This window comes from Pygocentrus nattereri, chromosome 5 (assembly GCF_015220715.1).
Source record: "Pygocentrus nattereri isolate fPygNat1 chromosome 5, fPygNat1.pri, whole genome shotgun sequence".
Lineage (NCBI taxonomy): Eukaryota > Metazoa > Chordata > Actinopteri > Characiformes > Serrasalmidae > Pygocentrus > Pygocentrus nattereri.
The window spans coordinates 7,922,962-7,937,163 of record NC_051215.1 but is presented as its reverse complement, the minus strand read 5'-3'; positions in this window follow the sequence as shown (position 1 = coordinate 7,937,163).

Below are 14,202 nucleotides of genomic sequence, written 5' to 3'. Positions count from 1 at the left end.
GGACGGAGAAACTGTCAATCATTACTTGCATCGGCCAATCACAAGTCTGAACGACCATTTTACGCATCAGTGTATATAGGGAGATTTTATTACTCCACCACGTGTGCACGTTTATATGTACACGCTCAGGTCTCTTTAGCAGGTAAAGCAGGACGGATTTTACATTTATGGCATTTGGCAGACACTCTTATCCAGAGCGACTTACAATTTGGTTATTTTTACACAGGTAGGCGAAGGCGGTGTTAGGAGTCTTGCCCAAGGACCCTTATTGGTTTAGTGTAGGGTGTTTGCCAAGGTGGGGATTGAACCCCAGTCTACAGCATAGAAGGCAGAGATGTCACCCACTACACTAACCAACCAATTCTTGCAAGCACTGACTGACCATCGCACATAAAGGCATTAGTGAACTGATAGAACATGTTCTTCCTGAGTTTGTGGCTAAATACATGAGCACAATATAGAAATATGTGCACATGTGCAGTTCTGACTGGCATGTGTCTTTTTCTGAGTTTATACAAACACTGTTTCCACCTAAACTCTGCTTGTTCACAAAAAGGTTATTCCATAGCCACTTGGTTCCTGATGGAAACTGTTTCAGTGTTTTGTGCCTATGATCATTTCAGGTCTCCAGTCTGCAGAGTTTCCCCTTCTTTAACATCTAGACGTCATCGCTTAATCCGTTTTCCATCCATAACACAGCTGGAGGAGGTCATTTAATGTACCTACTTTTTGAAGTCATGGAACCCATTAAAGGTGTCTGTCGGTTCCTGGTGGTTTTCAGTCGTTAATGGTCTTCTGGGCTGATATCACAGTGTAAGGGATTCAGATCATTTAATCAGGTGTTCTTGGATTGTTTCCATACACAGTTGTTCGTTTTCTAATGGTCTCTAACAGCAACCATCAAGCCAATGCCCGTTAGGAAGCAAAACCATCAGGTTTTATTCCTAACGGTTCTAACTGTCTTCAGCATGGCTTTCATGAGTTTCAACAGTAGCGTGTTTGTTTTATCCTCGAATGAACCCAACACTGTTTTATCATCGTGCTTTTCCTTTGAAAGGTTACACATTAAATGAGCTTATAATTAGTCTGACAGACTTAAAATACATTCAGTATGTGGTTCACTGTTTTTCCCTCATAAAACCATCAAAACCCTGTGGTGTCAGAGCAGCACTGCTGTCATTAACAGGCTGGCGGTCCATGTCAGGCTGAGAGTGCAGGTCTGCAGATTGACCCTTAGGCCCAATCCCATTTCATTCCTTGCCCCTATCACTTAGCTCTACCCCTCCGTTTTGCGCGTTCACGCCTAGAGGTAGGGTTGGCCCGATTGTTGTTGAGATGGAGGGGTAGGGTGAAGTGTCAGGGCTATTTGGCCCTTCAAACTGAGGTTTTTTTAGAGGCTACACTACAAACAGATTGTTATGAGAAAATTCCCAGAATGCTATGCGAATCATTGGCAAGTTGGCTGCACAAGCAACCAAAGAGAGTATAATGTAAGTATCTCTCTGTTAAAAAGCTACTGTGTTGTAAGAACCATTGTAATAATGTTTTATGTTCATTTCCTTCATAACACGCATATAAATCACCAGTAACACACTGATGTCTCGAATTTTCCCGTTCCACCTTAAATGGTGCAGTAGTTACGTTCAGGTACTTGAGGTTGCCTCACCATTTAAGGTGGAATGGTAAATCGATCATGAAGCTGGCACTTAAAAAGCTAAGCTCAGCTACATGTCACTGGAGAATTCCTGGTGGCGATAATAAATAATTTCCCCCCTCTTTGAAGGTGTATGATGCCCTAAATGTATTTAAGCAGTGAGGAGCTGAACTTTCCCCTCCTCTGCTGTCACTGCAGGCTGGCAGGGTCGCCTGCAGAGCAGCGTTAGTAGCTGTTAATGAACTGATGCAGTTTCTTGTTTGTGCTCTTTTTATTCAGTGACTTGTTTGATTGATTGATGTGTAAAACCGAAGCTGTGAATGAATCGCGAGCGCCTGTGCTTTTCAGTCTCCTTCGGATAAACGGCAAATGTCAGTGTGATAAACCATTATTGCTATAGTAGAGGAGACAAAGCAGGAAAACATGTCCTGATTATTTTTTCCAGGCTATTTTAAATATGATTCACCTGTCCTGTCACGTGACACACAAGTGAGTCACCACAGCTGGAGGATATTGGAAATGGAAATAAGAAATGGGATTGGGCCTTAGATTTTCCAATGCAGAAAATGACGGACAGCTGGTTCTAATCTGCGGTTGGCCAATGCAAAATGTGATTGACGGTCAAGAGTAGTTATTTAATTAGTTGATGCAAAAAATGATTGACAGACTCACGCCACCAGTTCCCTCCCCTTTAAGTCCCCTAACTTTGAGGCCATGCCCAACCCTGTTAAAGTGGCATTCCGGCAAGGCCAAATGAGAAAATAGGGCACCACCTGCTACATCTGTTGGCAACTCCTACAATAGTGGTGTAAAAGTGTTTTGAGTGTTTTAAACAGGATGACAAACTTGGCCAGTGCCTGCTGGGTATTGTAAAACCAAAACACTGTCTGGAAACCCTGTGTGGCTGAGGGATGCAGTCCAGATCTTGGGAATATTACATAACATGACTTACTGAGGTAGGGGCGGCACGGTGGCGTGGTGGGTAGCGCTGTCGCCTCACAGCAAGGAGGGCCTGGGTTCGATTCCCCGGCTGGGTGACCAGGGTCCTCTCTGTATGGAGTTTGCATGTTCTCCCCGTGTCTGCGTGGGTTTCCTCCAGGTTCCTCCCACAGTCCAAAGACATGCAGTCAGGCCAATTGGGTGTGCTAAATTGTCCCTAGGTGTGAGTGATGGACTGGCGACCTGCCCAGGGTGTATCCTGCCTTCCGCACAAAGACTGCTGGGATAGGCTCCAGCTCCCCCCCCGCGACCCTGACGGAGAAGCGGCTTGGATGATGGATGGACTTACTGAGGTTTTGAGTCATATTTCCTGTATCTCATTCAAGTTTTTAATTAAATATAAGCCTTGAGTCCTGTCCTGAGTTGAAATTAGTATGTTTGGCAGGAAAAACCAAGTATATGGAGGGTAGGGGGAAGGGATGGGAACCACTTTTCTAAAACACTTGAAATATCTAAAAAATAGCTTCTGAAATACCTTCTGTTTGGTGTCTAGTCTTCAGACATGCAATATATTGGTAGCCACTTAAGAGCTTAATGTGACTAGGCCCAATGCCAACCATGGGTTAGAAGGGTGTAAAGCCCACCCAGCACTGGACTATGGCGCAGTGGAACTGCATTCACAGGAGGGTAGAGCTCTATACAGTACCTTTGACGTGAGCTGGAATGTTCATAATCCAGAACTGACCCTAATAATATTCTTGTGGCTGATCAAAACCTCACAGCAATCTATCGTGAAGCCTTCCCAGAAGATTATAGACTGTTACTGCAGCAAAGGAATTACAGTCATTATTATTATGCTTGATTTCACAATATTAGATGAACCAAACATTTGGACTTAAATATAAATACATAAATATTTCGCATTTCTTAATGACTATATATTTTGTATGGGTATTTCCTGTATAGACTTTGTTTAGTTTTTGGCCCGCGTTTGATGTGTTAAAGCACTCTTCATTTTACTCTTTCATTTTAAATAGGTTCTTTTTTTCTTATCTTCTTGTGTCAGTCAGTGCAACATTTTGAATTACAAACTGCCAAAGATTCATTTGCCAGATGTTATCCATCCCCACATAGATTCCTTAACAGTTCAACTGAATCAAACTTCCCTGAATTCCACTTAATTTACAGCTTTTAACAACACACACTTACTTAGACTCACAGTTCAACAACTGTTGAACACCAGAAACTTTAAGCTACTTTGCAATAGACATAATGCTTTCTGTACTTTCTTTGGTGCTGCTGCAAAGATATCGCTGGATATTTATAGAAATGTTGTTACTGAATGTTTTGCGTATTTCAATACTATATTTCTACCACTTGACCAAGACAACTTAGCGCATAGTTTTATATACACTGCATGGCCAAAAGTAACTAAGCTTGCTTTCTTTAAGCAATAGGTTCAGGAATTTCAGGCACACTTGCTAACAGTCGTAGTCTCCATAGACCTTGCAGTGATTTTCAACACGGCACTGTCATATGATGGAACCTTTCCAACAAGTCAGTCGAATGTCCGCCCTGCCAGAGCTGCCCCAACTGTATGGGCTCTTATTGCTCTGTGGAAATGTATGGGGTCAACAACATGAATGCTACTAAGGGATAATTAAATAAACAGACAATAACCGTTAATAACCTCTTGTTACTTGTAAATCAGTGGTTCCCACTTCTGGTCCTGCTTTGGAACAGTGGTTCCTGACATTTTGTGAGTTGAAGTGGGTATATTTTGGCAGGAAAACATAAGCATATGCAGGGCAGGGAGGCCAGGGTTGGAAACCATTTTTCTAAAACACTTGAAATATCTAAAAATACCTTCTGAAATACCTTCTGGTTGGTTTCTAGTCTTCAGTATAAACAGAATAGACATGCAGTACATTACCAGCCCAAGGTCACCAGGCCCAATGCCAAGCATGGTCTAGAGGGGTCCCCCAATTCCCCCAATACTGGACTGCAATTCTGCCCTGCCAGAGCTGTCCCAGCTGTGCCACTCTCTACCACTGTGTGTGGGAGCAACAGCATAAATCCCAGGAGAACACTTATAGCCTGAATACAGAGTGTCAACTGATGATAGAGGAAGAATAACAGCCTGGGGCTGTTTTTGATAGTCTGGGCCCTTTGGTTCCAGTGAAGGGAAGACTTAGTGCTACAGCATACAGTGACATTCTAGAGAACTGTGTGTATCCAACTTTGCACCAGTATGAGGAAGATCATTTGCTCTTTCAGCACAACAGTACACTAATGCACTAAGCCAGTCTAGAACTAATGGTGTCACACATACTTTTTCTTTACATTTCAAGGGAAAATTCTGTTCTTTTTACTACATTTACTACATTTTCAAATCAGTATTTTTACTCTAAAGTTTTATTTATCTGTTTTTTAAAATAAGCGACTTCTAATCAGGTTCCTCACCAAGTGCTGAGTTGTTGGGTGTATATGATCCATTGAGATATAACACATCTGCAGATCACCTGTGAGTGGCACTGGAATGTGCAAATGCATTTGGACTTTTCGCCTGGTTATGTTTGTATTTTTGTGTTTATTGTCTTTTCTGGATTTGACCACTGCCTGTGACCTGACTACGATTGTGGATTCTGTTTGCACTAGTAAAGCCTCTCATTCACCTTTTATGTGCGAGTGTCTGCATCATCCTGTTGCGTCACAGTGGCCTTTATTAATGTGTATGCTTTATGTATACACATACACATATAGAGGAATAAAACTACTTCTAACAGGTTTGCACTGAGCACAATATTTGAATGAAACAATAAAATAAAAGTTATAATAACACTAAAAAAATGACCATGGATTTCTTTACTGTTGAGGTTTTACCTAAAGAAATCAACAGAATGTTGATGTTCAGAGTGTTTCTCAGGACCTCAAACTGGATTGTTAAGTGACCCTTATTAGTCCCACAACGGGGAAATTTCACCTCCACATTTTGACCCAAGTCCAAGATGCTTCAGCTTTTTAAACAAACTTTACGCGCACACATAACGCAAACCCATACATTAACGTGTGAAAACATCTGGAAAAGCTTATTCTTACAGCTGACAAGGCAGCTAGGGCCTCAAACTCTCCCTTGGAATCCTAGAGCCCCAAGCTCTGGCTCCATTGACGTACACAGAGCCTTCTCTTTTCAACCAGGGCTCTGTTGAAACATATGGAGCCTTCTGATAGTACTTTCAGACAGCAAACAGCTACATGTATATTAGAGCCCAATATCATATCAATATCATATATAACATTTTATCAAGCCTGATACACTTCAGAGGTCAACTCGACATGCTTTGCTGAGTTTACTTTGATTGTTTCTAGTCTGTTTCAAATTTTTGATCTGAGTTTGATTAAATTACATCTGCACGTTGCACTGCTTATTCTGTTACATGCTGCACCGTGTTCCTTGGAGGAATGTAATTTCATTTCACTGTGTACTTGTATATAGATGGAATGGCAGTAAAAGCCTCTTGACTTGACTCTTTGGGAAGGAGGAAATTCAGAGGCCTGCACAGAGTATCCACAGCCTGCACAGATATTGAAACAGGACCCATGTTTATATTTTTCCAGTGTGATCAAGAAACTTACACCACTTATGTCCACCATCCTAATTTTCCCAACAGTCTGATAGAATTCCTCATAGGAAGTCACTCTTAAAAGTTGATTCTGTTGAAATAAGATGGAGGCTTTAGATGACCCCACTGCCTTACCTGTATGACTGTACCACTGTACACAAAGTGAGATCCATAAAGACATAGTTTGATGAGTTTGGTGTGGCCTGTGTTCTGAGCTGTGAGCTAGTGACCTCTAAAATCTTGTGAAAAGCCTTCCCAGAACAGTGGAGGCAGTTATAGCCACAACTGCATATTAACTTACCTGGTTTTGGAATGAGATGCCCAACAAGCTGCAATTTCCTTCTTATATATATATTCAATTCAAATTTATTGTCATTGTACAATACAGGGTAGTATAGTATAATGAAACACTATCGGGCTAACTTTCCAGTGCAGAAATAAAAGATGCATAGTAAACACTGCAAGACAAAGACAGTAAAAGACAGACAAAATGTGCAGAGTCAGTAGGTACAGGTGTCAAACGTAGACAAGATGTGCGTAGGCAAGTGTTATAGGTGTATTGGACATATAGACATTTAGTGCATAGTCAGATATTCAAGTGTATCAGGTATATAGACAGAAATGTGCTGGTGATTTGCAGTACAGTACAGTAAATGCAGAAGTGCTATTTGTAAAAAAGATGTAAACAGTGATCTGTATGAAAAGTGTACAGTGCAGGTACAGAGTTGCAGCATAATGTTCAGGTAACATCTTAAATAAACAGTTACAGTATAAATATATAAATATACTAGAAATAAGGCTTAGTCAGAGATGAAGTGCACAGCATACAGTCCTCTGAGCTAGTGGAGCTCAGTGTGTAGTGTGCTGGGTGATCAGGCTGATCAGTAACAGACTGCAGCGTTGTTGTTAAGCTCAGGTCGATGCTGCCTGTATGACCAGTTTGACAGCTCGGGGATAGAAACTGTTCTTGTACCTGGTGGTTCTGGCTTGGATGTTCCGGTACCTCTTTCCGGATGGCAGAGGATGGAACAAGGAGTGGCTGGGATGTGTGGGGTCCGAGGATATGTTCATGGCTTTCCTCTCACATCGCTTGTCATATATGATGCAGCTGGTCAAGATGCTCTCCACTGTGACTCTGTAGCAGTTACAGAGGAGCTGTTGTGGCTGGTTGGCTTTTTTTTAACCTTCTGAGGAAGTGAAGGCGTTGTTGCCTTTTCCTGATGATGTGGGATGTGTTGAGCGACGAGGTGAGCTCCTCAGATATGTAGACACCAAGAAACTTGAAGCTGTTCACCCTTTCCACCATCGCCCCCTCAATGCTCAGTGGTGCACTTCCCCTCCTGAAGTCAACAATCAGTTCTTTGGTTTTGGCATTGAGGGAGAGGTTGTTGGCAACAACTGCTGTGCCTGACCTCATGAATGTTCTTTGTACTGAATTGCACCAATTCCCCAGCACAGTGGAAGCAGTTACAACTGCAGATCCAAATGAACACCCATGGTTTTGGAATGACACGTCAAATAAGCTGAAATGGACTATTCTGTTGTTCAAACTGCAGTGTCCCACAGTTTAAATATATATACGCCCACCACCCAGTTATTCTGATGTTTTCAGTGGGTACCCAGTGAACTCAGTTGGGTCACTTTCTGATTGGTCTCTCATGTCATGCCTAGTGAGAACACATGAAATATGTGTGAGACATGGTGCAAATAATGTATTTTAAAACAGGAAGTGCTCTGCATTCCTGTATCCCTGTCCCTCATGGCCACATGATGAGCGGTTAGATGCTATTGTTTTGAAGTAAATGTGTCCCAAAGACTGAAAATCAACGGGGAACTTTAAGAATTGTCACTGCTGAAACATATTTTCCACAAGAAAGTAAACATTTGTGTTTTAATGTAAACCATTATGACTGTATGTGTGAACAGCTGTGTTTGCTAGTCATGTATAGCATGGGGAGCATTAAGGTATGCTCAAAATGAGCTAAAACTTCTTTGACATTAGATACTGTTTCAGTGCAGCTAAGACTGTTTCAATCATTTTTCTTATATCTTTCTGTCTTTTATATATATATATATATATATATATATATATATATATATATATATGCAAACAGTCTTCCTAGACAAACAACGGTGACAGAATAGCCATGTCACTGACAGTGCCGCGGTCATAGAATGACATCTTTGCCACAAGGCTGTGAAAGTTCTTCATTGCTAGATCTGTGCCACTCAGCTGTAAGTGCTATTGTTGTGAAATGGAAGCATCAATAAAGCAACAACAGAAGCTGAGGCCTACACAAACTCACTTCCACTCATTTGCCTCTGAAAGCAACATCAGCCCAAGATCTGTGCATCAGAAGCTTCATGACATGGGTACCTATTTGCTGTGAATGTACTTCAAACAGTTTTAGGCCTAGGGTTAAAATCTTCTCAAAACCATTGCAAAACAACATATCAGGCATCAGGCAGTGTATTTATACCATTTCAGTAATCATTTCCTATGAGGGAGTTTTTAGAGGCATTAAAATTTATCACATGCCTGGTTTCTATCACATCATTTTGAAGAATCTGACTGGGTTGACACTTTTGTTACCCATCTCTGAGTGACTTGTTTGCATCTTTCGCTTTTGACCTTTTTAGCCACTTGGCTCCCTTCACTCCCAGTCATTGACTGTAATTCATTCAGCCATTTGTTTGTTGCTCTATATTGCCAGCAGAAAGTTTCAGAGCTTAAAGCAGTTTAATTAAAAACTGTCTTTCAAAGTCTATAATAAATCCATTTATTTAAGTGACTGTAAGAAGTAGTGACAGTGGCTCGCTGGCTGGCAAAAACTGGTGGTTTCATTAATTTTAACTCCTTGTTTGCTATTAATGAATGATATCAAAAGCAGTGGTTTTCTCTCCACCAGTGAGCTGCAACCAATCAGCAAAATACTAGCATTCTACTGATGCTCCTGGGCTGGAGGTTAGGGCACCAACCTTGTGACCTGAAGTCACCCTGTCACCGGTTCAATCCCCTTGGGCCACTGTATGTGACTGAAGTGCCCTTGAGCAAGACACCTAACCCCCAACTGCACCCTGAGCGCCATGGATAGGGCTGCCCACCGCTCTGGGCAAGTGTGCTCACTACCCCCCAGTGTGTGTGTGTGTGTGTGTGTGTTCACTAGTGTGCATGTATATGGCTGTTTCACTGTATGGATGGGTTAAATGCAGAGGTCTAATTCCTCTGTGTACAAGCGCAGTAGGCTAATGGTTCTTAATTCTATTGCCATCACCTAAAAATTACTGGAAAAATAGAAAAACACTGGTTCTCAGAAAGTCTGGACACAGACAGTTTGGGGAAGGAAAGGAAAAAGCTTAATGTAAATGTCTATAGCATACACTTTCATCCACATTGATGATCTAACCTTTAAAAAAGTAGAGTTGGGAGTGACTTATAGACAGCCTAACATATACATATACACTGATATCAGAGTGTTCTGAGTAAAGCAAGCTTCTATTTCCACCACACTATCTAGCTGTTATGAAACATAAAACAATTATTTAAAATCTCTCCTATAGCAGGTGGTCTCTTGAAAAGGGATTTTTAGCATTTCTGCACAATTAAATGGTAAAACAGTAATATATTTATATATAAAACAGTAGTAGCCCTGTAGTAGCATTACACTGTAATGCAATCATTTGCTGTGAGTAAATTTTTACAGGAATTAAACTCAGATGTCTGATTCCTATCACGTTCATTGTGAAGTACCTGACATGGTTATTTTACTCTAGAACAGAACATTTGTCATCAAACAACGCTAACTGACTTTGCTTACATCTGAAACTTTTGCCTTTAGTATTTTTAGCTATTTGGTTCCCTTTCCTCCCATTCCTTGCAGCCCATTCTGTGCGCCCATTGCTGCCACTTTTCTTTCAATCTATATTGAATTAATTGCTAGTTATATTACTATTAATAAGAGATCACTCTGATTTGCTTGTGAAACATTTATATCTGGCTTGTGGATGTTATTATTTTGCTTAAACCTTTTGGCACAAAATGAATTCCAGGTTTGGAGCCCTCAGTGTTTATTACTGCGGCCCACCTGTTTCCAAAACACAGTTAACAGGGTGCATCTGGCTACTATAGCCTTCCCTGTAATAGTTAGAATGCTTTAAAGGTGTGGAAAATAAGCCTGACACTCTGATAACAACCATGATAATAAATGTTAGTAACCAACAGAGGCAATCTTCTCTTACTAATGGATGAAAAAATGAATCTGTTGCTTTGCTGGAGTGCTGTAAAAAGGCTTTTACAGGAACCTGAAAAACCTAAGTTAGTTTCACTGTTCCTGTCCTTTGAAGTGACACGTAGCATTTTAAAAGGGTAACTCCTGCAAAGTGAGGGGGCTCCAAAATGGTGCTAGGGAACAAAGAGGACATTGTGTACATGGCCTCTTGGCCTTCTGAGGAATTCTGACGGTAAACCAGTTCATCTGGCTCAGCACATGCACATTCAGTGGTATAAAAAAACCCAACTCCTGCGTGCAGATGCATATGAATCACACATGTCTATATCGGCCATCGCTGTGCACTGCTGTCATTTCATTCACTCTTTGGGATAGTGCACTATGTAGGAATTTAAATACTGGATCCTGCAGCCCAACAGTGCAAAATACAGCTAAGACATAGGCATTTGGCACACATGATAAATAATGCACTATTTGGCTCTAGAGGCTGGAATTTCTAAACGTTCATACCTAGCACACTATTCAGGGAGTACAGAGCCGTTTGTGCTTCAGTCTGGGTTCAAACTACTTCAGACTGAACCATGGACATCTGACTTTAATGCTGCCATTTTACAGTTAATTATATCATAAGTAAAGTTTCTTTAATTCATATTTGTGATATGAATGATGGAGTTGTTTAGACTGTTGGCTCTTTTAGCTTGTTAGCTATCTGCAGCCTAGTTCAAGTTAAGTACTGGTAAAGCCCCTCAATTTAAACAAAAAATGGGTTCTTACTTCATTAGTATGCTCAGTGCTCCATGCGAGTAGCATTAGAGTCAAAGATTGTTCTATTAACAGCACACAGGTTTTTTTTTCATGCCGTGACGCTATGATAAACAATTCAGTTGTTGTGAGGCAGACACAGGTAAATATTATATTATATAATATATATATATATATATATATATATATATATATATATATATATATATATATATATATATATATATATATGTATGTATGAATGTAGGACACTTTTAATTTATTTTATTTTTTATTTTATTATCAACTTTTATCTCTGGGGTCATCTAGAGCCCGCAACAAACACTACCTTCAGCACCACATCGTGAAGGCTTGTGATAGCGTTTCTCCAGAGATTCTAATGCGGGTTCATAACGATTGGATCCTGTGCCCTCAGCTCTATGTTCAGCACCAGGGACAGCACATTGAACACGTCAAATAGCTGTGCTTCACAGGCAACGTTCCCAGTTGTTGTTGCAACTTTCTGTGTTGATAACTTATGAACCACACTTTGCGGCAATCGATTTCTGAGACAATTCTGGTCTTCTCTGGTCTGCTACATGACCACCTTCCTATTGGAAAAACTTGCCCTTGATCCAGTATGGTGGCTTTCAAGATGGCGGCCATGTTCTGGACATAGCCGAAATGATAGGCCCCCTCACCCATTACTTGCTGGGGTATTCAGATATGTCGCTTTCCCTTTCGTTTCTGAAATAAAACAGTGTCCTGTGACTTTTGACTCACCTTGTATAATGGAATTTACAATGGCTTTGAATTCTGCTCAGCCAATCAGATTTTAGGCCCGGAGCTACCCGTTTTATAAATCCTAATTCACTTCAAAGCTGGAAAACCAGTAAAACAAGAGATTCTTTTGAAGTTTATGTTTGACTCTTTCATGTAAGCATGTCCTACTTAGCTGCAGCTTCATGGCTGGAAAGCTACTTTGGCGCAATAAAAAACTAAACAACATACTGTGGACTACATGTGGAGAGAATGAAAGGAGAGCAGAACTTTAAAACAACATCTTTTTGGCCAAAACAGTGTAGTGGTTTGAGTTCCTAATCTTTCCACTCCAAAATTCATGCAGGGTTCTTTAGTAAGAAAATGGATCTACATAGAACCATAAACACTCAAATAACCCTTTGTATGATTAATGGGGTCTTTGCATTAGTAGAATCATTCTTCAGTTTGATGGAGAAAGTGCCCTAGATGGTTCTATACAGAAGCATTTTGGAAAAGGGTTCTATACAGCCCCAAATGGGTTCTTCTGTTGTAACAAGCTTGTGTCTTAGCAACAGCCGAACATGCAACAAGGTCTTTGAGGTTCATGCTTCTATAAAGAACCATTTTCTTTTCTAAAGAATCCTTGAAGAACCATCCTTTTTAAGAGTGTAGTGTGCACCCTTGCTGAACAGAACATCTAATCACTGTTTGTTTTCAGACCTCTCTCTTACTGTGATTGGTCCACATGGCATCACATGCATCACCACACAGAGTTTTTTAAAAGTATATTTACAACAAAGTGCTCCAGAATAGTTTCATTTTGTTCAGTACTTTTGCCATTTTAAGTAATCTGCCAGAAATAGACCATTCTGATGTGACTACATGGCCAATGTATGTGGAAACCCGTATATCACATCCATCTATGCTTGGTTACTATAAGGAATTGCTCCCCCTTTGCTGCTATAACAGCCACTAATCTTCTGGAAAGGCTTTACATAACATGTTAGAACACTGTTGAGTGGATTAACTTCCATTCAGCCACAAGAGCATTGGGTGATAATGTCTTGCTTTGAGCTTCACTGCCCAACATCAGTGGCGCTAATGCTGTTGGAAGTAATGGCAGTTGTAATTCAGCAGACAATGATAGTGTTCTAATTACTCCAAAGGGTGCTCTGTGGGGAGGCCAGATCTCTGTGCAGAATTGTCAAGTTCTGCTTTGCCAAACATAAGAAACTATGTGTTTACGGACCTCGCTTTGTAAAACCTCGCCAGCATACCATGAATTTGAAGCCACACAGTTCTTTGTACTGTCGTTGTATGTTGTAGCATTAAGATTTCCCTTTGCTGAACTAAAGGGGTCAAGTCATGATAAAAACAGCCCCAGCCTACAATTTATCCTCCAACACACTCTAGTGGTCACTATATATTTGGGCAGGTAGCGTTCTGTCACTGCCACATGGAGAGTCCTACGATAGTGTGCTTCTAACCCTTTAAAATCCCAGACTTATTACATACTAAGGCTTAATATTCAGTAACTGCAGGGACTTCAATGCAAACTAGCTGAGTGGGCAATGGCCCTTTAAGTGGTCAACTGGCCCAGCAAACACTTGACATTCTACATTGTAATCTCACTGCAGTTTTAGACGAGAAGCAGGCCAGGCACTGTGGTTTGTTTCTACAGACAGTCGGGAGCAGTCTGCAGTTCTGTTATGTGAGCCTGGGTTGGCTTACGGCTTAATAATTGAGCTGATGTTGCTCCTAGACGTTTCACTTCACAGTAACAGCTCTAGTTGGGCGGCTCTAGTTATAGCAGGGCAGAAATTTGACAAACTGATGAAAAGGTAGCATCCAATGACAGTTCAACATTGAGGCCCAATCCCATTTCACCCCTTGCCCCTGCCACTTAACCGTTAACTGTCTGTTTTGTGGGTAGGCTGTCCCAATTTTTGTTGAGATAGAGGGGTAGGGCCAAGTGTTAGAGCTACATGGGCCTCCAAATGGAGGTTTTTCAGAGGCTCACTCCAAACAGTGTTATGAGAGAAAAAAAGAAAAGCTGGCAAGATGGCTCTGCAAGTGACCAAAGAAACCAACAAATGTGACAATTTTCTAGTTAAAAAATTATGATAAAAATTGTTTTAGCTTATTTTAATGTCATTTCAACGTATCATGGTTGTTTACTTCATAACAAGCACAAAAAAGCAATAGCTTGCTAATGCCTCTGTAGCTAGCTAGCTAACTTTTCCGTTCCATCTTA